The sequence below is a fragment of the Pelophylax lessonae genome (genome assembly GCF_965119305.1).
Source record: "Pelophylax lessonae genome assembly, chromosome: 10".
Taxonomy (NCBI): Eukaryota; Metazoa; Chordata; class Amphibia; order Anura; family Ranidae; genus Pelophylax; species Pelophylax lessonae.
Genome location: NC_138777.1, coordinates 132,425,420 through 132,446,371, shown reverse-complemented (window position 1 = coordinate 132,446,371; position 20,952 = coordinate 132,425,420). Strand labels below are relative to the sequence as shown.

General features: G+C 44.0%; 1 long non-coding RNA gene across 2 annotated transcripts in view; it reads right to left on the bottom strand.

Annotated features, from left to right (window-relative positions):
* LOC309565778 overlaps nt 1–20,952 on the bottom strand; it is a 406,548-nt gene that overhangs the window by 266,675 nt on the left and 118,921 nt on the right. For both annotated transcript variants that reach the window (XR_014225827.1, XR_014225828.1), the window contains exon 2: nt 2,039–2,087. This is a non-coding gene — a long non-coding RNA (uncharacterized lncRNA). The remainder of the gene's footprint in view (nt 1–2,038; nt 2,088–20,952) is intronic.

Below are 20,952 nucleotides of genomic sequence, written 5' to 3'. Positions count from 1 at the left end.
CCCAAGGGTGTAGATTGAATAGCGGAATAGAAAATATGATATCAAAAGGTGTATGTATCTCACACATACAGACCCAGACTAGGCCCCGATTACTATTTTTTTGTGCCCCCAAAGGCAGGATGAGGAGTAGGAGGAGGTCCGAACAGGAGGCAAACTGAAGCACCCTGCAATCCTCGGCGGTATGAGATGCGCCCCAAAAATTGGAAAGGTGTATCTCACACGTACCGATACAGACTATCCCGCAATTTAATTGTTTTTACCCCAAAGGTGTAGATTGAATAGCGGAATAGAAAATATGATATAAAATTGGTGATTTTTCAATAGCACATGTGAACAGCAGTGTCTTATATCAGTCAGCTCTGCTGCAGGCTATGGAGGGAAAAAAAAAAGAAAATTCCCCTTTTAAGTTTGTAATTTTTAAATAGATTAGTACAGACTATGCCACAATTTAATTTTTTTTAACCCAAAAGGGTGTATATTGAATAGTGGAATAGAAAAAAGTGTATAAATTTTGAAATCACTCAATAATAGCACATGTGAACACAGCAGTGTATTATCACAGTCAGCAGCACTGAAGGAAAAACGCTGCACACAACTGACTGATAAAAAATACTTTTTTCTCCCTCCTCCTCAGCGGGCAAAAAGATTGTGTTCACACCCCCCCACACACAGCAAAATCAATGTAGAACACTGACCCTGCCTATCTCCAGCCTTGCCCTAAAATGATCGATAAGATCGGTCACTGCCGGCACTGCAAACCCCCCCCACACAGCAAAATCGACTGTAGAACACTGACCCTGCCTAACAACTCGCCCTGCCTGCAGCACTCCGACCTGTCCCTGATTCTGAATTATTTTCGGACACAATATAATTTATGACTGTCTGTCCCTAATCAGCAGCCAGCACGTATGATGTGTGCCAATACATACAAACCCGGAAATAAAATGACCGAACACGGATTTTAAACCCGAACATACAGTAAAGTTTTCGGGTCCGTGTTCGGGTAACAAAAATCCAATTATTCGGTACGAACACTAATAATACAGTCCGTGTTCGCTTAACACTACTCCGAAGACCTGCAACCTATGTATTACAGGCACTGATTTATGTATTATTTCTGTTATAAGAAAATGTTAATTGGTTTATTTGTTAATAAATGGCCAACCGTTCAATTTTCTCCAGATCAGCGTCATTCGTCATTTGTCCAGAATATATGTTCGGGTATTTACGCATTAATTGGTTTATTTGTTAATAGGTGGCCAACTGGCCAATTTTCTCCAGATCAGTGTCATTTGTCCAGAATATATGTTCAGGTGTTTGGGTATTTACGTATTAGTGGTATACATCTGGGGTACCCTAGCCATGTTTATTTTTTATTTTTTCTATTTTAATATTCTACAATTTCAACTACCTTTAGGCCTATGTCACACTTGTAATCCTGGATTGATATGGAGTAGGGGCAGGCTCCTAGGATTGGGAACCAGCATTTGCAGTGAGGGAGGGGACCCAGGAGTCCGGGAGTGAGTGGTGGTTCTCTGTGAGATCTTTTACTTTTCGAACCATGTCATAGCAATATTGCTAACATGTACTGTACACAAACAATTATTCAAGTGTTTTTACACATAGCCTCCCACACCAATGAAAATGCTACAGACTGCTACTTTCCAGCCATGCCCCACTCATCTTGCCAGCAATGGAGCAACTTGTGGATATTGGTGAGTTTTTATCTCCCTTTTTTTTTTTCAAGTTTCCCCAAATTTTCAAGTGACAAAATGTTGGCAAGACCAAAAAAAAAAAAAAAGGAAAATATCCTCAAATGTAGAAGTTGCATGTGTTAATATGGTACTTAGGAAGTATGAAAAGAGAAGGCAATACCAGTGAACTAAAACATGCTAGTATTAATTTTCTGATCCACTCAGAAGTTGCATAATGGGCACAATAAAATGTAAAAAAAAATGGTCAGAAACAGGGTTATAAAGACAACACATCAATGCAAGATGGACATAAAGGATAATTAAAAGTATATAGGGTTACTTACAGGAAATGTCAGGTAGATGTGGAATGCTCAATATTCCAACTTGTGGGTTCTCAACATGTTTGTACACACCTGCAGAAAATAAACATACTTTCACTAATACACATTACTGTTCATGAATTTATATTTTGATGAGTTAAAAAAAAATTAGAAAGAAAATACCTTCCAATAGTAGGTCATGACACCCCAAATGCAAGCTGCAAACACAGTGCAATTGCCTGCACTGGATCACATGGTACAAAATTACTATCCAATCCGGTTGCAGTGCATTTCTAAAATTGGTGCATGTACTACTTGTGGTGCAATGCGATGCAATTTGATGAAAACGAATGGGCTCAAATCTTACCACACTAATTCACATGTGAATTGCACAGGAATGCATTGCGATTCCTGTGCGATTCATAGCGTGAACCAGTGCTAAGTATTTTGCAGCTGTCTAAATTAATATTATCATTATACAAAATGTAAATAGTGCCAACAGTTTGCAAAGTGCTTTAAAAGAAGACAGTACAGTTACAATACAATTCAAGACCAAAAGATTAGGAGGAACATGCTCACAATCTAAACAGTAATGGACAGGTGATATTTTGAGATGAAGTTGGTAATATAGCTCGTGACAGAGTTGCTGATGTGTATATTGTGTAAAGTTTGGGGGTTCTAGCTCCACCGGATTGAGTGCACAACCGTTTAAAACATAAACAAAAAGGCTTTATTTCAGCAAACTTAAACAGGCTTCCAGCAGTGCATAAATCAAACACAAAATAAAGTCCGCTTTTCTTCAGCACAAAGGAATAAAGCAAGAAAAAAGGCACATACGGTTTTGTGGATGGGTCTTCACCCCAAGGTTTGTAACAGTCCTTAATAGACCTCTCAGCAGCTTCCAGCAAACTTGCAGCTCCTTCAGACAGGTGCAACCACCAAACTACTCCTCCCCCACACTCACCTATTGCTGCTTCCTGTCTCTTAAGGACTGCTTCTCATGGGTCTTAACCCTGTGTGTGCTGGAATCCCTTATGGTCAGGGGTGGGGGCTCTTTCCCACCCGAATATCACTACAGAGCCCCCCAAATATCGCTCTATTCAACACAGAGAGAACTGCGATTCAGTCCTCCTGATTTTAGCTATTTCCAGGAATTTCTCACCCGTCTTGGGTGACCCCCTGAACATTTCCCAACTTCCCTTAAAGAGACCACAACCCAAACACAGGAGATATATAGCGACTGTCCAGGACCCAACCTTGGCGTCCTGTACAATTGTTAGTATTTAGTATTGAGCTGTCGATTCAGACCAGACATGAGTTTAAACAGAGCTTTAGCTGTTCAGATGTTCATTATAAAACCAGACTTTAAGGAGGTTTTTTTTTTGGGGGGGGGGGGGTCAGCAGCAGCAGCGTGAAGTTGTTGGTGACACCATAAAAGCTACCCTTTGTTTGCAGCATAGCACTGCATAATACTGTGAGGCAGTTTAGTCCCCAAAACACCACAGTTTCCAGTGTACCTAACTACAACATCCCCCACACAGCTCTTGCTATTACTGCTATTAAAAGTAGGGAATAAGTCCCACATTATTAAAAAAGATCACCAACTTATCCTCATAGAACAAATAGGAGAATCAGTAGCGCAAACAAATATTGGCCATGGATTGCACATTACAATTAAAATGTACACACAAAGCATAGATATAGATCTATAAAGTGGCATAGTCCATCATACATAAATCTATTTGGGAGACAGTTCATAAGCCAGGTGGTTATAGATGAAGTAACACACTCCAAGGGAAAAGGTAAAAGGTAGCCCGTTGTGTAGTTGTAGATACACCTAACCATCCTCCACCAATGTGCAGATCACTCCCAATAGATTGGCCACTCACCAAAATTCAGTGCCTTCTTACACTCATGGACAAGGCAAATGCACTTATTAGATCACTAGGAACTCAGCTGGACCTGCTACCACTTCCTCCTCAACTCCCAGGCATCCGATGTGGATATATGCAAGAAAAACAACCTCCACTAGTGTGATATTAAACTAATACCACTTTATTAAAATGTAAAATATTGCACTCACAAAATCAGCATAATGAAATGGCAATATAAATACTCTGTGGGTCCTAACGGACACTCCTGGCTTATCTCACCCTCTCCACCCTGGTGGGATACGTGATCGGAGATAGGGATGCCTTGCGGTTCGCCCAGCGGTCAGTTCGCGGCAAATTTTGCTTGTTCGCAGCCCGCCAATTTTTTACGAACACATGGCGTTGTTTGCGGTGGCCATATTAGTTTACATTAGGGAGAACTTTGACCCGTGACACAGCCATCAGGTAGAACGGGACAGCCAATTGAAACATTTCAGCACATGGATATGCCCCCTACCTTATAAATAGACCAGAGCTGGCAGCCATTTCACATTCTGCTTTTTGTCAGCTTAGGGAGAGGTTGGCGAGTACATCAGGGACAGATTGCCAGTGACACAAATAGCTCTGTTAAGATCCACAAAAGTCATTTTCAGGGCTGGTATTGGGCATAGGTCTACAGTCTCTTTTCAGTGTAGGGACAGGTATGCTGTGTTCATCAGGGATAAATATTCAGTGACACAAATCGCTCTGTTAACGTCCACAAAAGTCATTTTAAAGGCTGCTATTTGGTATAGGTGTGCACCCTATAGGGGTGTAATCCACTTATAATATACTTTGTAATATAGAAAGCATATTATAGTGGATTTGTATTGTGTACTGTGCAGCATTGTGACTGGTGTGGTGAGCGTTGCTGCAGCAATACTACAAACAGTGACAAAAGCACTTTTAATGTATTATAACTGGTGTGATAGACCAGTGGCCCCCCAATACCACATATTGAAGTGGGGTGTTATTTAACAGTATACTTTTCTAAGAGTATTTTAGTCCTGCAAAAATTTGGCCTCTTTTGCTGTGTTAACTGTGCTACACACAGTAACAGTTACTGGCCAATTATTTGTAGAACTGGTGTGATAAACCTGTGGCCCCCCTATACCACCGATTGAAGTTGGGTGTTATATACTAGGGATGATCGAACGGTTCGGGTCGACCATCGGTTCGGCCCAAACATTGGCTGTTCGAGGTTCAGGCGAATTTAGAACTTTTTTCTTTCAAAGATTTTTATTAAGAGATATCAATACAGGTAACAACTGCAAAACGAAACATTTCGCTTTTTGTAAAGGGGGTAACAAACTTTGTGCACCGCTTAACAAAGCATTACATGGTAAAATAACATCTTCAGTAAAACAAGGCAATACAGGTACCAAGGCTCCAAGGAAGAGGAGGCAACCGGCCTAGATAAAGAACCAAAACTTTGGGGGACATTCGCCCAGTCCCGAGGCAACCCCAATGGGATCAGAAGCTGTTACCAAGGGAACTGGAAGAAGCCCCACAGCGCAAATTATTCAACAGGTAATCAAGGAGCCTAAGCAAAATAATACTGTCCTATAATGAGTGGAAAGCAGCTTGAGCAATTAATAAGACTACAAAAGCAAAGGGCATAACCCGAAAGCAGACTGCTTTCACCTAAATGGAGTGGAGAACATCAGTATTGGGTATACCCCTAACGAGCCCTGAACTGAAAGATAACTGAACCCAAAGGAAACCCCTAAAAGCAATCTGGATGAAGATGTATAAGAACTCATGTGAGCGGTGAGGAGAACAGGAAACAAGAGGAGAGAAAAGAAGCAAAAGAGAAGCCAAAGAAGAAGAAGGAGGGAAGAAAGGAAGAACAAAGGAGGCTACATATGCCCAGGAGGTCTCACGAAACAACAGAGAAGAGAGATGATTAAAAGATCAGGGAAGTATTTGTGTACTTCGCCCAAGGTTCCCATGTAATCTCAAACTTCTGGGAAGTATTCAAGAGACTACTAGCCAGTTTTTCTTGAGTCATGATCCAAGATATCTTTCTTTTCAGCAGAGTGAATGAAACTGTGGAGGATTTCCATGCTTTAGCAATAGTCAACTTAGCTCCCAGTAACATAAAGTGAATCAATCGCTTTTGGGATTTAGAAGCCTCGGCCGGTGCAAAGTTCAAAAGAGCTACGTGAGGGGATTGTGCCACCGGAACTCCAGTGACTTTGCGGATTAGATGGAAAACCCTGTTCCAGAAACCCCTGATTTTTGGACATTCCCACCAAATGTGTAAAAATTAGCCTCTATGTGAACAGTCCCTGAAGCATAGTGGGGAGGAGGAAGGGAAACATTGGTGAAGCCTTTCTGGAACAAGGTACCATCTAGTAATAACTTTCAGACTGGCCCCAATTAATGCAACGTTCAGGACCCCTTTGTATGCCCTTGTCATGGTGGAATACCACTGCTCCGGATCCCATTCCTGGGATAGGTCCCTCTCCCAGGCCAGAGCGTATCCTGGTTTAGGGCCTTGTCCGGAGAGTGACTCATATATCACCGAGATACCCCCCCCTCTGCTCCATGGCTGATCCACACCACACTTCATAGTTTGTAGCAGTAGGAGGTATTGGTTTAGTTGTCCAAATAGAGTGTAGGAAGTGTGAAATCTGGTGGAACCGGAAATGTTCAGAATTGGGCATCTTAAGTTTATTTGTGCAATGGGTAATAGAGAGAGGTCCAGAGGGAGTGAAAAAGTGTCCTATTCTATAAAGGCCTCTGTCTAGCCACCATTTGAAGTCTGAGATGTGTAAGCCCGGGGGAAAGTTACGGTTTTGGAACAGAAGGGAGAGGGGACGTACAGACGATGTAAGTTCAGGTCTACCTTTAAGTCTATCCCATAGTGCGAAGGAGTGTGAAAGAGTTGGGGCTAGAATAGCAGGTCTGTATTTTGGGAGACACCACAAAAGGAAATCAATAGTGTGAAGTGGGACTGCCTGACGTTCCATGGTCACCCAGTCCGGCTTCGCAGCTCGTGAGTAAATAACTGAAAGCTGGGCCAATTGGGCCGCTTGGTAATACCAGACGAGGTTGGGAAGGCCCAGCCCTCCTTTTTTCCGGGATCGAAACAAGGTCCCCTTAGCTACTCTATGACCCTTTGATCCCCAAACGAAAGTCAGAATTTTAGATTGGAAACGGTTGATATGCTCCCTGACTAGGGGGATGGAATTTAGAACTTTTTGCCCAAAAATGCGACCAAAATGCAATGGGACAGGAAATGGGCTTTAAAAGCCCATGATTGGACCAGAACCATTAGCAAAAGCCAATTGAGGGGGCAGGAGAATGCTAGGAATGTGATTGGAGTGACTAGGGGGGTCCATAGACCAATCATTAGTGAATACGCCCCCCAGTATATAAGATAGCCCCCGCCAAATTCCTAGCATTCTTATACAGGACATGGAAGAGAGTGGAATGCTGTTCTGTTACTTCTGTTACAAAGTGTCATTTAGCAATTTTTAGTGTGAGGAAAGGGATATCTAGTGTAGTTAGAGTGCTCTTTACACTTGAGTTAGCTTTAATTTATTCAGTTTCTGTAGGGAAAGTGTAGTGTAGGGTTAACTGACAGTGACTGCTATGGCAGGGTGACAAAACCCTTCCATATCAGGGTAACCGCTATAGAGAAAAGCTATTTTCTCTGAAGTCACTTTCGCTGCAGTAATATGGCTTCGCCGCCGTCGGCATTCTTTTTGGCTGCAGGCGTCCATAGGGATCTTTTGAGCACATGTTTGGAGTCAGAAATGACATCTGAACATGTGTATAGGGGGTGTATATATACACACCCATGTATGTATATATACACCTAGACATATATAGGTGTGAAAGGAGCAGAAAAAACTACTTGCGCTAATGAAATAATTAACACCAATATAGTTGCGCTCCTATCACACCTATATATGTCTAAGTGTAATATACAAATAAGTATGTGTGTATATATACCACTTTACACAAGTTCAGATGTTTTGCCTGCCTCCAAAGAACCCCAAAAAATGCCCAAAAAAACGCCTGCTACTAAACCGGCAAGGTGTGAAAAGCGAGAAGCCAACAACCTGTTCTATAACTGACCTAATACAAACAATCTTTTTTTTTTTTTATGGTTCTGGACATGCTACAGAGCTGAAACTTCACAGGTACACCTTTTAGACCCCCCAGACACAAAATCACACAAAGTTCTTAAAAATTGTCATTTTTGATAGAGAGCCAATTATTGAAAAAAAAAAAAAAAGAATTCTTTGTATTTAGTGTCTGGGGGGTCTAAAAAGTGTACCTGTGAAGTTTCAGCTCTGTAGCATGTCCAGAACGAGAAAAAAAAGATTGTTTGTTTGTATTTTGTCACTTATAGAACAGGTTGTTGGCTTCTCGCTTTTCACACATTGCCGGTTTAGTAGCAAGCATTTTTTTGGGCATTTTTTGGGTTCTTTGGAGGCAGGAAAAACATCTGAACTTGTGTATAGTGGTATATATACCACTATACACAAGTTCAGATGTTTTGCCTGCCTCCAAAGAACCCCAAAATATGCCCAAAAAAACGCTAGCGTAAAAAAAAAAACGCTCCCAGGTGTGGTGTTGCAGGCATTTTTTGGGGGTTTTTGGAGGCAGGCAAAACATCTGAACTTGTGTATAGTGGTATATATACACACATACTTATATGTATTTTACACTTAGACATATATAGGTGTGATAGGAGCGTAACTATATTGGTGTTAATTATTTCATTAGCGCAAGTAGTTTTTTCTGCTCCTTTCACACCTATATATGTCTAGGTGTGTATATACATATAAGTATGTGTGTATATATACCAGTATACACAAGTTCAGATGTTTTGCCTGCCTCCAAAAAAACCCCAAAAAATGCCTGCAACAACACACCTGGGCGTTTTTTTTTTTTTTTTTTTTTGGCGCTAGTGTTTTTTCGGCCATTTTTTGGGGTTCTTTGGAGGCAGGCAAAACATCTGAACTTGTGTATAGTGGTATATATACCACTATACACAAGTTCAGATGTTTTTCCTGCCTCCAAAGAACCCAAAAAATGGTCACAAAAATGCTTGCTACTAAACCGGCAATGTGTGAAAAGCGAGAAGCCAACAACCTGTTCTATAAGTGACAAAATGCAAACAATCTTTTTTTTTTTTTTCTGTTTCTGGACATGCTACAGAGCTGAAACTTCACAGGTACACTTTTTAGACCCCCTAGATACTAAATCCAAAGAATTTTTTTTTTTATTTTTTCAATAATTGGCTCTCTATCAAAAATGACACTTTTTAAGAACTTTTTTTGTGTGATTAATAGTCCCTGGGGTATGACCCAGAACCCTAGGCCCTTTTTAGGGGCATTTATTGGGTTTTAGGGCTTCAAAATGGTGTTTTTTGATTACCGAAGTTCGGGTCCTATTGATTTCAATGGGGTTCTGAAATCCGGGCCGAACTTTCGGGAAGTTCGGATGTTCTGGCTGAACCGAACTTTTGAAAAGTTCGATCATCCCTATTATATACCTTTTTCCAGATATACTGCGATTCTCTAGAGACTTTTGTCACAGGGTAATTTAAAAAATGACGACAGTACCAAGATCAGCCCAAGGAGGTTGGTCCCTGCTGTTGCTGCCTACTCTGAGATCTCGAATGTTAGTGGTGGGGAAGGTTACGTGGATGATGACGTTTCTCTGGACGTCACGTGGGTGGCCACAAGAGAGGAAGAGGAGGGGAGTTCAGAGGGAGAGATGGACCAGCAGATAGGGAGGAGAGGCAGGCGGAACTTGCATTGCACAAAAGGTACACAGCAGACTGCAAATTTTTTAGGAGCGAGCCATCAACCATGAACAGTCTCATCTGGTGCTCCCAGGACACCGGCACATGGCTCTGCAGTGTGGGCTTTTTTTAATGTGTCCGTTGCTGACAACAGTTTTGCTGACAACAGTTTTGCTATCTGCAGCCTTTGCAGTCAACCCATAAGTCGTGGTAAGCCCAACACTCACCTAGGGACGACCGCCTTAAGAAGGCACCTGAACTCCCATCACCGAGCCCAGTGGGAGCAACACCGTCAGAACCCACAAAACCACACTCCAGGCTCTCACTGTCCAGCCTCTTCTCCTTCTCCTCTCTCCTCACAATTGTCCTCCACTCCACCTTCCATTATGCCATCGTCACGTTGTTCTGGAAAAAGGCAGGCTTCTGTGGCCCAAATGTTGGAAAAAAATGATGACGCCGGATAACCCTCTTGCCCAATGTTTGACTGCTGGCTTGTTGGAACTGGTAGCCCGCCAACTACTGTCATATCAACTGGTGGACTCGGAGGCCTTTCAGAAAATTGTGGCCATTGGAACACCACAATGGAAGGTCCCAGGCCGGAAATATTTCTCGCAGAAGGGCATTCCAGAGCTGTATGGCCATGTTCAGTGGCAAGTGAATATATCTCTGCCACACAGTGTTGGTGCCAAGATACATTTGACCACAGACACATGGTCTAGCAAACACGGGCAGGGAAGGTATATCACTTTTACTGCCCACTGGGTGAACCTTCTGACGGCCGTCAAGCATGTAACCCATGGCACCCGTGTAGATTTGGTTGTACCGCCACGGATTGCATGCAGGCCTGCCTCTTCTTCTCCTCCTCCGCCTCCATCCTCCCTCTCCTCCTCGGCTGACTCCTCCTTTTGCGCTGCGCCGCCCAAGATCCCCAGAACCTATTCCACATGCCAGGTGAGACGTTGCCATGCTGTGCTGCGTCTGTTGTGCCTGGAAGCCAAGAGCCACACTGGTCCTGCACTCCTTTCAGCTTTGCATTCACAGGCAGATCAGTGGCTGACACCGCTCAATTTGACAGTTGGTAAAGTGGTGTGCGACAACGGTGCTAATCTGCTGAGCGGGCTGAAACAGGGCAAAATAACACACGTGCCATGCATGGCACACGTCCTGAACTTGGTCGTTCAGTGATTCATTGCCAAATACACTGGGGTCCAGGACGTCTTGCGGCAGGCCAGGAAAATCTCGGGCCATTTTAGAAGATCTTACACAGCCATGGCTCGCCTTGCTGACATTCAGCGATGACACAACCTGCCCATCAGGCATCTTATTTGTGACTGCCCGACGCGATGGAATTCAACCTTGTATATGCTTGATAAGCTGCTCCAACAGAAACGTGCAGTTAACGACTACCTGTACGAACTCTGCGGCAGGACAGGTTCTGGGAAGCTTGGGTTTTTTTCACCTCGCCAGTGGCTGCTCATGCGGGACGCTTCTTTCTGGAGCGTACATTGCGTTCTGTCATTGATCAAGCCGTCGAGGAGCAGGAAGATGAGGAAGTCGCAATGTGTGATGAATTCCCAGTGGGTGCTACTCTATCTGAGACAAGTCAACAACAGGAGTCTGAAGAGGAATCAGAGGAGGATGGTGCCGAGGCAGATGAGGAGGAGAAAGAAGAGCATGCTTTAAACCTTTCCCTGGTGTTATCCGTGGATGGGGGGAGGAGAAGGAGAGGAGAAGGAGGATGACATTATCCTGGATGATGAGCTGGAGCCAGGCCACTACACCGCGTCCAGTTTAGTGCGAATGGGGGCCTTCATGCTCCAGTGTTTTAAGGGGGACCCCCGTATAAAAAGCATAAAGGGCAAGGACCAGTACTGGGTGGCAACGTACTTAGAAACCCGGTACAAACGAAAAATGGCGGAAATGTTACCAGCATCACAGAGGGTGGTCAGAATGCAGCACTTCCAGGCCTTGCTGCGAGAAATGCTGCATTCTGCTTTTGCGTGCACTGGCAGAGGCATTTCCAGTCAAAAAGATAGTTGCGGGTAGCAACCCAACAGCGCCTGCAAGAAGAGGGCGGTTTGAAGATGTCTTGGTCACTTCAGATATGAGATCCTTCTTTCAGCCGACCAATCGACAGCTGTACTCCGGATCCAGCATCAGGGAATGCCTAGACCGACAGGTGTCTGACTACATCGTGTTAACGGCCGATGTGGACGCTCTGAGGAGTGATGAACCCCTGGACTACTGGGTGGACAGGCTTGACAAAAATTTGAAGAAAATCAATATAAAAAAGCATTTTAACAATAAAGATGATAACAACCAAGTAGATAACAGCAGGGAATACCAACATAGCCATTTAAAGAACAAATCTATTTTTAACCCTAAACCCCCTAACAATCACTATACGGAGACTTTTAAATCAATGGTTACACAAGACCTCAAGAAAATTACGAAAACTAAAGGAAGAAACAAAAAAGATATCTGGGAAGATATTAAGAAATTGGAACGGAGGAAAAACATAGTCATCTGCCCAGAGGATAAAGGGGGGGGCATAGTTATTCTAAAAAGAGAAATGTACATGAAGGAACTGAACCGATTGGTACATGATCTGTCTACATACGAGAAAATAAAAAATAATCCTACCAGTAAATACAGAAGCAAATGCAAACAACTTCTAAAAAAAGCTCATAAAAGAGGAATACTAAATAATAAGGAATATAGGTATCTTATACCAGACCACCCGAGACTGCCAATCATATATCAAGTCCCAAAAGTACATAAGAACCCTTCAGACCCACCAGGGAGACCAATTATAAGTGGAATTAATTACATTTTTTTCAAGCATGGGTGAGTACCTAGACTATTATTTATAACCGCTAGCCCAGTCCTACCAGGCCTATCTTAGGGATAGCAAACAATTAATAAACATTTTGGATGGGGTAGAAATGATTCAAATGTAATTATGGTGACAATTGACGTTGAGTCACTATATACATATATTGACCAAGATGATGCTCTTAGGTCAGTTATGTGGGCCATGAAAGAAAAAACTGACCTTAAACATGAACGACAGGTACTCATTGGAGAAATGCTCAACCTAGCAATGGGGAGCAATTATTTTTGGCATGAGGGTCAATACTACAGGCAACACAGGGGCGTAGCCATGGGGGCCAAGTACGCCCCTAGTGTTGCCAATATTGTTCTCTGTAAATGGGAGGAAGAGGAGATATTTGGGAAAAATATTGAGGACCTCATCGTCTACAAAAGATACATCAATGACATTTTTATAATTTGGAAGGGAACAGAAGATTCTCTAAAAAAATTCCTACATGACATCAATATCAATAATTCGAAGATAAAATTGACTGGTACATTTAATGAAAAAGAAGTTAATTTTTTAGATTTGACTATTTATCATAAACAGCACAAATTCTATACAAAACCCTACTTCAAAGATACCGACCGCAACCGGTATATCCCCACCCATAGCTGCCATCACCCTAGGTGGATCAAGGGGATCTCCAAAGGCCAGCTATTGAGGATGCGGCAAAATTGTAAAGATGATACAGATTTTAACCAACAAGCTGATACATTAATAAATAGATTCACAGATAAAGGATATAATTATAGACAATTGATAGAACTTAAAGACCAGATTAATAATATGGATAGAAAAATTTTACTGAAGGATAAAAATAAAATATCACTTACCCCAATATTGCTTTTTTTACGCAATATCATAGAAATTATAAGGGATTTGAAAACATTATAAAACAACATTGGCCTACTTTATTGAGGGATACTATCCTCAAAACTATCCTTCCACTGAGGCCACAATTTGTCTATCGAAGAGTCCCTAATTTAAAGATAGATTGGTGCACAATGTCCCAGACCCTCCAAAAAATATGATTTCCTTCCTTGACCAATCATGGTTTTTTTACTTGCGGCAAGTGTAAACCATGCCAGACAGTAAAAAACAGAACCAGAAAGCTAATGAAATTCAAATCTAATGCCACCTCCAAGGAATATAATATAAAAAAGCTGATTATGTGTTCCAGTACACATGTTACTTACCTATTATCCTGCCCGTGTGGCCTACAATATGTAGGCCGCACTACACGCAAGTTGACGATAAGAATAGGGGAGCACCTTAATATAAAAGGTTTTAGAAAGCACAGCATTTCACAACATTTTAGAATCTACCACAATAGGGACCCCACACTATTGATGTTCAGTGGGATAGATAAAATTGATACCCATTGGCATGGTAGAGATATGCGGGTAGCAGTATCAAAAAATGAAACCTATTGGATCTATGAACTAGGGACACTATAACCTGGGGGTATGAACATAGAGTTGGATCTTAATTACTAATTTTTTATTACTAATTTTTAAATACTATTTATATACTTTTATATTTTAAACCTATAATGTATATTGTATGGTATTTTGGCTATTTGGTATTTATTGTAAACGGTTACATCCCACGCTGATCACATTCCTATAATTTTTATTTGACATTTTTATTTGATATTTCCCTTGAAATTTCTTATTTATACATGTAATTTGATATATTGTTTTTTTTATACATCTATATATATATATATATATATAAATGTTAATATATAATCTCACCTGGCACTCATGATATCACCCAATAAGTATATAACACATCTTTGGATATATAGAACACAAAAATATTTTATAACCTTTTATTCCCAAGAATTATTCCATTGTATTAATATATTACATATAGGTATACCCTTAACCACTTTACCACTAGAGGATTTTGCTGTCTTACGTCTGGACCACTTTTTGCGATTAGGCGCTGTGCGACTTTAACTGACAATTGCGTGGTTGTGCGACGCCATACCCAAACTAAATTTACGTCTTTTTTTTTCCCACAAACAGAGCTTTCTTTTGGTGGTATTTGATCACCTTTGCGATTTTTTACTTTTTGCGCTAAAAACAAAGAGCGTAAATTTTGAAAAAACAACAATATTTTTCACATTTTTTTTATATGAAATTCCCCCCAAAAAAATGTAAAAATCAAAATTTTTTTAAATTTTTGGCCAATTTGTTTTCTGCTACCTATGTTTGGTAAAAAAATTCACAATAAGCGTATTCTGATTGGTTTGCGCAAAAGTTATTGCGCTTACTAACAAGGGGAAAGATTTCTGTCATTTTTGGTGTTTTTTTTGTTTTTTTTTAACGAGTAATGGCGGCAATCTTTTTTTTTTTTTTTTTTTTTTGCGGGACTGCGACATTGCGCCGGACAGATCGGACCCTTGACTGACATTTTTGACACTTTTGGGGGTACCAGTGACATTACTGCAGTAATCAGTGCTACATATATGCACTGTTACTGTAAAAATGACGCTGGCAGGGAAGGAGTTAATTTTATTGGAGAGGGAGGGGTTAATGTATGCCTGGTGCTTACTGACGTGTGTGGGGGGAGGTGACTGTGTGACACAAGGACAGATCCAGGGTTCAGCTATGCTGAACCCTGCAATCTGACCCTGCCTGTCACTTGGGAGATCCGCCCGCTTGTGTTTACACAAGCAGGCAGATCTCCACACTAGATCCCCGATGATCTCGATGCTCCTCCCCTGGCCCGACTCCCGCTGTGACTAAATACAGTGCGAGCGAGCCTCCGGCGGCGTGCGCGAGCCTCCGGCGGCACGCGCGCGCCACCGAGAAAGGGGAGTGTCTGACGACGTAGTACTACGTCGTCAGACGATAACGAGCCACTTTGCCGCAGTAGTACTACGGTACTCAGACGGCAAGTGGTTAAATAGATGCTTTATATATAGATATTGAAGTAAATATCCATTCAAATATCTTTACGGGGTCAATATAATCCCTATATAAATAAAACACCTTTATTGAGGCTAAAATTCTATATTATATATATTCATAAGATATATGCTATAAAATGCAGTAAAATATATCAGCAGAGCCATAGTATTTCAGTCATAGAGGATCGCATCTTTCCACGCTGTCCCTTGGTTAAATTGAATTTTACATTGGATAGCAAACACTTGTGGAGTATTATCCCAAAATGCCACATAAGAAATTTCCAAGGATAAAGCTAATATAATTATCCCTTATTTTATTGTGTACAGTAGGGTACGAGTGTATTCATACCTTTAGGTAGCTCCGTAATAAACTCTGCCTAATAGCAATGCCCCTTGGAATACAGACATCGTGAGGTGTATCCGGTAGAGCTATTTGCCAAAAGAGAAGGGGGAGGACTCAAGGGCGGATATGGTTTGTGTTCTCCATATTTAATCAGACTGACGCAGCGTACGCACAGCTTCCGATGATGTCATTTCTGACGAAACGCGCCAAGCTGTAACGCACGCTGCCTCGTTCTGGGCCCTTTAGTGAACCGCACGCCAAATCCCAACTTCCGGGTACGGCAAACATGGTGTGAGTCTCACATACAGACAACGGAGAACAGCCGGGAGACTTGGAAAGGTCTGTAAGGGCACCAGTACATATATAATATTTATTGCGAGTGACCTGTATTGCAGTGACTTTGCAGTGTTTTTATTTTTAAGAAGTTTTTATAATAAAAGGATTTTATAACCGTCTACGGAGGAGCTTTTTTTCTTTTATATCCTGAGCAAAAAGGCGCAACTCGAGGACCCCCATGCACCAGCAAGGACCAGGATCTTATGAGATCAAGCCTTACTGATTTCTGCTGGCATACGCCAACAGGAATCCATGGGATCTGGTAAGTGAGTCATCCAACCATTCGGCACTCGAGGTGAAGTGGAGGGTCACACCACTACTGTATCAGCATAAGCACTTTCCATTTGCACTTGTCAAATCTGCACTGAAAGGACTTTATTGCACTATTTGCACCTTCTTTCCTCAAGCACATTTGTTTACCATGGACTATTTTTAATAATACTTGTTTTATCTTGGGAAAATGTATTTTAAATTCATTGCACTCTATGGACGTTATATACATTTTTTGTGGAATAATATATGAATAATTGTCAGCACATCGATTGCACTTTATGGATGTCATTCACTCATGTAGAGATTATTGTTGATTTATATTTGCACTTTATTAATCGCTGATGGTGGAATATTTTATACTGTTTCACATTTATAATTATTGTGACATTTTTACTAATATATATAATTTATATGGGCACAAGGTAGTAATACCTCAACACAGTTTTTTTTGACACATTATTAGAGTTGAGCGGACACCTGGATGTCTGTGTTTGGCGGGTTCGGCCGAACTTTTAAAAAAAGTCCGGGTCCTTGTCCCGGACTTTTGCCGGACACCGAACCCTATTGAAGTCAATGGGGACCCGAACTTTCAGGCACTAAAATGGCTCTAAAACACCAATGGAAAGGGCTAGACTGCTGCAAATGGCAGCAAAACGTAGTTAAGAGCATGGCAAGTGCGCTGCAAACAAATGTGGATAGGGAAATAACTTAAAACAACAAAAAAAAAACAGAAAAATAAAACAATGTTCTTCATCTCTGAAGGACGAGGCCCATATGGTGTAGGAGGGAGGTTGAGGTGGTGGTGGATGTGGCGGTGTCATAGGTGTGTGCCGGGTGTACCTGGGCACACCCTAATCACCTAGGGCACATAGCATTATCGCTCTGTTTGCCAGTGAGGAGATGGGAAAGATCTCCCTCTGACCTGCTCTGCTCTATTTCTCTTTGCCAGCAGGGAGAGTAATGTATCGGGGCCATGTACATGTAGGCAAACACATGCATGTGTATTTAATATAATATAATGCAATAGGCTGCGCACACCTATGGGCAGTGTAGGTGGAAGCGGCGGTGGAGGAGGACCAGGGCCGGATTAAGAGCATCATGGGCTTGGTGCTGAGGATTTTGAAGGGCCTTAAGGGCCGTGCCTTGGCATGCACCCAGAGGAGGAAGGGTGCAGCCATGCATGCCTAATTCCACATGGGATGCTGTCTCTGAAGCCCATAAACACATCCATGCATCGGCAACTGTCCCTCCTTGTCCGGCCTTCGTGCTGTGTGGGGAGGTTCTGAGGGAGCTGCTTGGGGAAGCGAGCATAGAAGCCAGACTTCTGTGTTTTACAAGTGACAGAAGAGCGGTAACAGTGAATATGGCCAACCCGGGGCCTATATAAAGGTAGGGGCCTGGAGCTGCAGCTCCAATAGCCCCTACGTTAATCTGGCCCTGAGGAGGACGAGGTAGCCAACACTGCTTTTCACAAATTTTAAATGAGGGTACACCCCCAAAAGAGTGAGAGCAAAAATGGAACAATGGCTGGGTAAGGTCGGTATCATCGCTATTCTGCACAAGGTACGGAAAAGTCCCGTGGGATCCATGCCTGGTTCATTTTAATGAATGTGAGCTTGTCCACATTGTCTCTGGACAGGCGGCTGCGCTTGTCTGTGATAACGCCCCCAGCCGTGCTAAATACCCGTTCAGATAATACACTGGCTGCAGGGCACGCCAGCACCTCCAAGGCGTAAAGGGCAAGCTCAGGCAATGTGCCCAACTTGGAGACCCAGAAGTTGAAGGGGGCAGACCCCTCATTTAGTATGTCTAGGCGTGTGCACACATACTGCTCCACCATGTTGGTGAAATGCTGCCTCCTGCTAAGACGTTCCATATGAGCTGCTGGTGCTGCTGTTTGTAGTGGCGTGCTGACAAAGCTTTTCCACATTTCGGCCATGCTAACCCTGCCTTCTGAGGTGCTGGCGGTGCCCTGGTTGCGTTGGCGACCTCTTCCTCCTCCTCCTCCTCTGCCTTGTGCTTCCACTGTGGCCCCGCTGTCAGGTGGGAATGCCAGCAGCATCGCGTCTACCAGCGTGCGCTTGTACTCGCGCATCTTGCGATCGCGCTCCAGTGAGTGAATTAAGGACGGTACGTTGTCCTTGTAACGGGGATCCAGCAGCGTGGCCACCCAGTAATCAGCACAAGTTGGAATGTGGGCAACTCGGCGGTCGTTGTGGAGACACTGCAGCATGTAATCGCTCATGTGTGCCAGGCTGCCCAGAGGCAACAAAAGGCTGTCCTCTGTGGGAGGTGTATCGTCCGTGTCCTCTGTATCCCCCCCAGCCACGCACCAGTGATGGCCATGAGCTGGCCTGGGTGCCACCCTGCTGTGAACATGGTTCCAGCTCCTCCTCATCCTCCAGAACTGTGCCCCTGCTGGACAATTGTGTCCCTGGCGTTTGTGTGTGCAGGAACCCACCCTCAGAGCCCCTTGCGAATGACTGCCCTGAAAGCCTTGGAAATGTTACCTCTTCATCCTCCTCCTCCTCCTCCTCCTCCTCCTCCCCCTCCTCCTCCTCATCCTGTGCCACATCCTCTTCCATCATCGCCCGAATTGTTTTTTCAAGGAGGCATAGAAGTGGGATAGTTAAGCTGAGAACGGCGTCATCGGCACTGGCCATGTTGGTGGAGTACTCAAAACAGCGCAACAAGGCACACAGGTCTCGCATGGAGGCCCAGTTATTGGTGGTGAAGTGGTGCTGTTCCGCAGAGCGACTCACGCGTGCGCGCTGCAGCTGAAACTCCACTATGGCCTGCTGCTCGCACAGTCTTTGCAGCATGTGCAAGGTGGAGTTCCACCTTGTGGACACGTCACATATGAGGCAGTGAGCGGGAAGGCCGAAGTTACGCTGCAGCGCTGACAGGCGAGCAGCAGCAGGGTGAGAACGCCAAAAGTGTGCACAGATGGCCCGCACTTTCTGCAGCAGCTCTGACATATCGGGGTAGTTTTTAAGGAACCTCTGCACCACCAAATTCAGCACATGCGCCAGGCAAGGGATGTGCGTCAAACCGGCTAGGCCCAGAGCTGCTATGAGATTTCGCCCGTTATTGCACACCACCAGGCCGGGCTTGAGGCTCGCTGGCAGCAACCACTCATTTGTCTGCTGTTCCATGCTCCTCCACAACTCCTGCGCGGTGTGTGGTTTGTCCCCCAAACAGGCAAGTTTTAAAACTGCCTGCTGTCGTTTACCCCTGGCCGTGCTGAAGTTGGTGGTGAAGATGTTACACTGTCCGGATGAGGAGGTGGTAGAGGATGAGGAAGCGGAGTAGGAGGAGTTAGGAACAGGAAGCAAACTGAAGCGCCCTGCAATCCTCGGTGGTGGAAGGACATGCGCCAAATTGCTATCTGCCTCAGGCCCATCCGCCACTGCATTTACCCAGTGTGCCGTTAGGGAGATATAACGCCCCTGACCGTGCTTACTGGTCCACGTATCGGTAGTTAGGTGGACCTTGCCACAGATGGCGTTGCGCAGTGCACACCTGATTTTTTTTCCCCCACTTGGTTGTGCAGGGAAGGGATGGCTTGCCTGGAAAAGTAGTGGCGGCTGGGCACGACGTACTGTGGGACAGCCACCGACATAAGGTTTTTAAAACTGTGCGTCTCCACCAGACGGAAGGACAGCATTTCAAAGGCCAAGAATTTTGAAATCGCGGGTGGGTAGGGGGGTACTTCCTCTGAAGTGTTTGGGAGATGGAAAGCTGAACTCTTCCACGGGACATTGTGGAGACGGTTGGTGACCCAGGTGGTGGTGTTGCTGACAGATCCTCTGTTTGCGGGGTGGCAGGTGCCGGTATCACTACAGATGTGGCTGGAGCGGCTGAGACTGTAGCAGAAGAGGAAGCAGGATGAGCCAGAGACGTTTCTTGGTTTTGAAGGTGTCTACTCCACTGCAGCTCGTGCTTTGCACTTAGATGCCTGATCATGCAGGTTGTGCTCAGGTTGAGAAGGTTTATGCCTTGCTTCAGGCTCTGATTGCACAGGGTGCAAACCACTCGTGTCCTGTCATCAGCACATTTTCTAAAGAACTTCCACGCTAGAGAACTCCTTTGAGCTGACTTTGGTGCGCTCGTTCCCTTGCTGCGTTGGGCAGTAGCGGGCGTAGTGTCTAGGGCACGGCCGCTCCGCTTCTGCACCCTGCTCCCTCTTCTGCTGTGCTGGTGGCTCTGTGCGACCACCGCCTCTTCCTCCAAACTACTCAGGTCACCTGCATGACGTTCATTCCATGTGGGGTCGAGGACCTCATCGTCCTCCACATCATCTTCCACCCAGTCTTCACCCCTGCCCTCCTTGTCGGTCTCCACAATTCTGAACGCCGCAGCAGTTGGCACCTGCGTTTCGTCATCATCGGAGACATGCTGCGATGGTCCTTGCATGTACTCATCTTGAGAAATAAGTGGTTGGGCATCGCTGCACTCAATCTCTTCCACTTCTGGGGCAGGGCTAGGTGGATGGCCCTGGGAAACCCTGC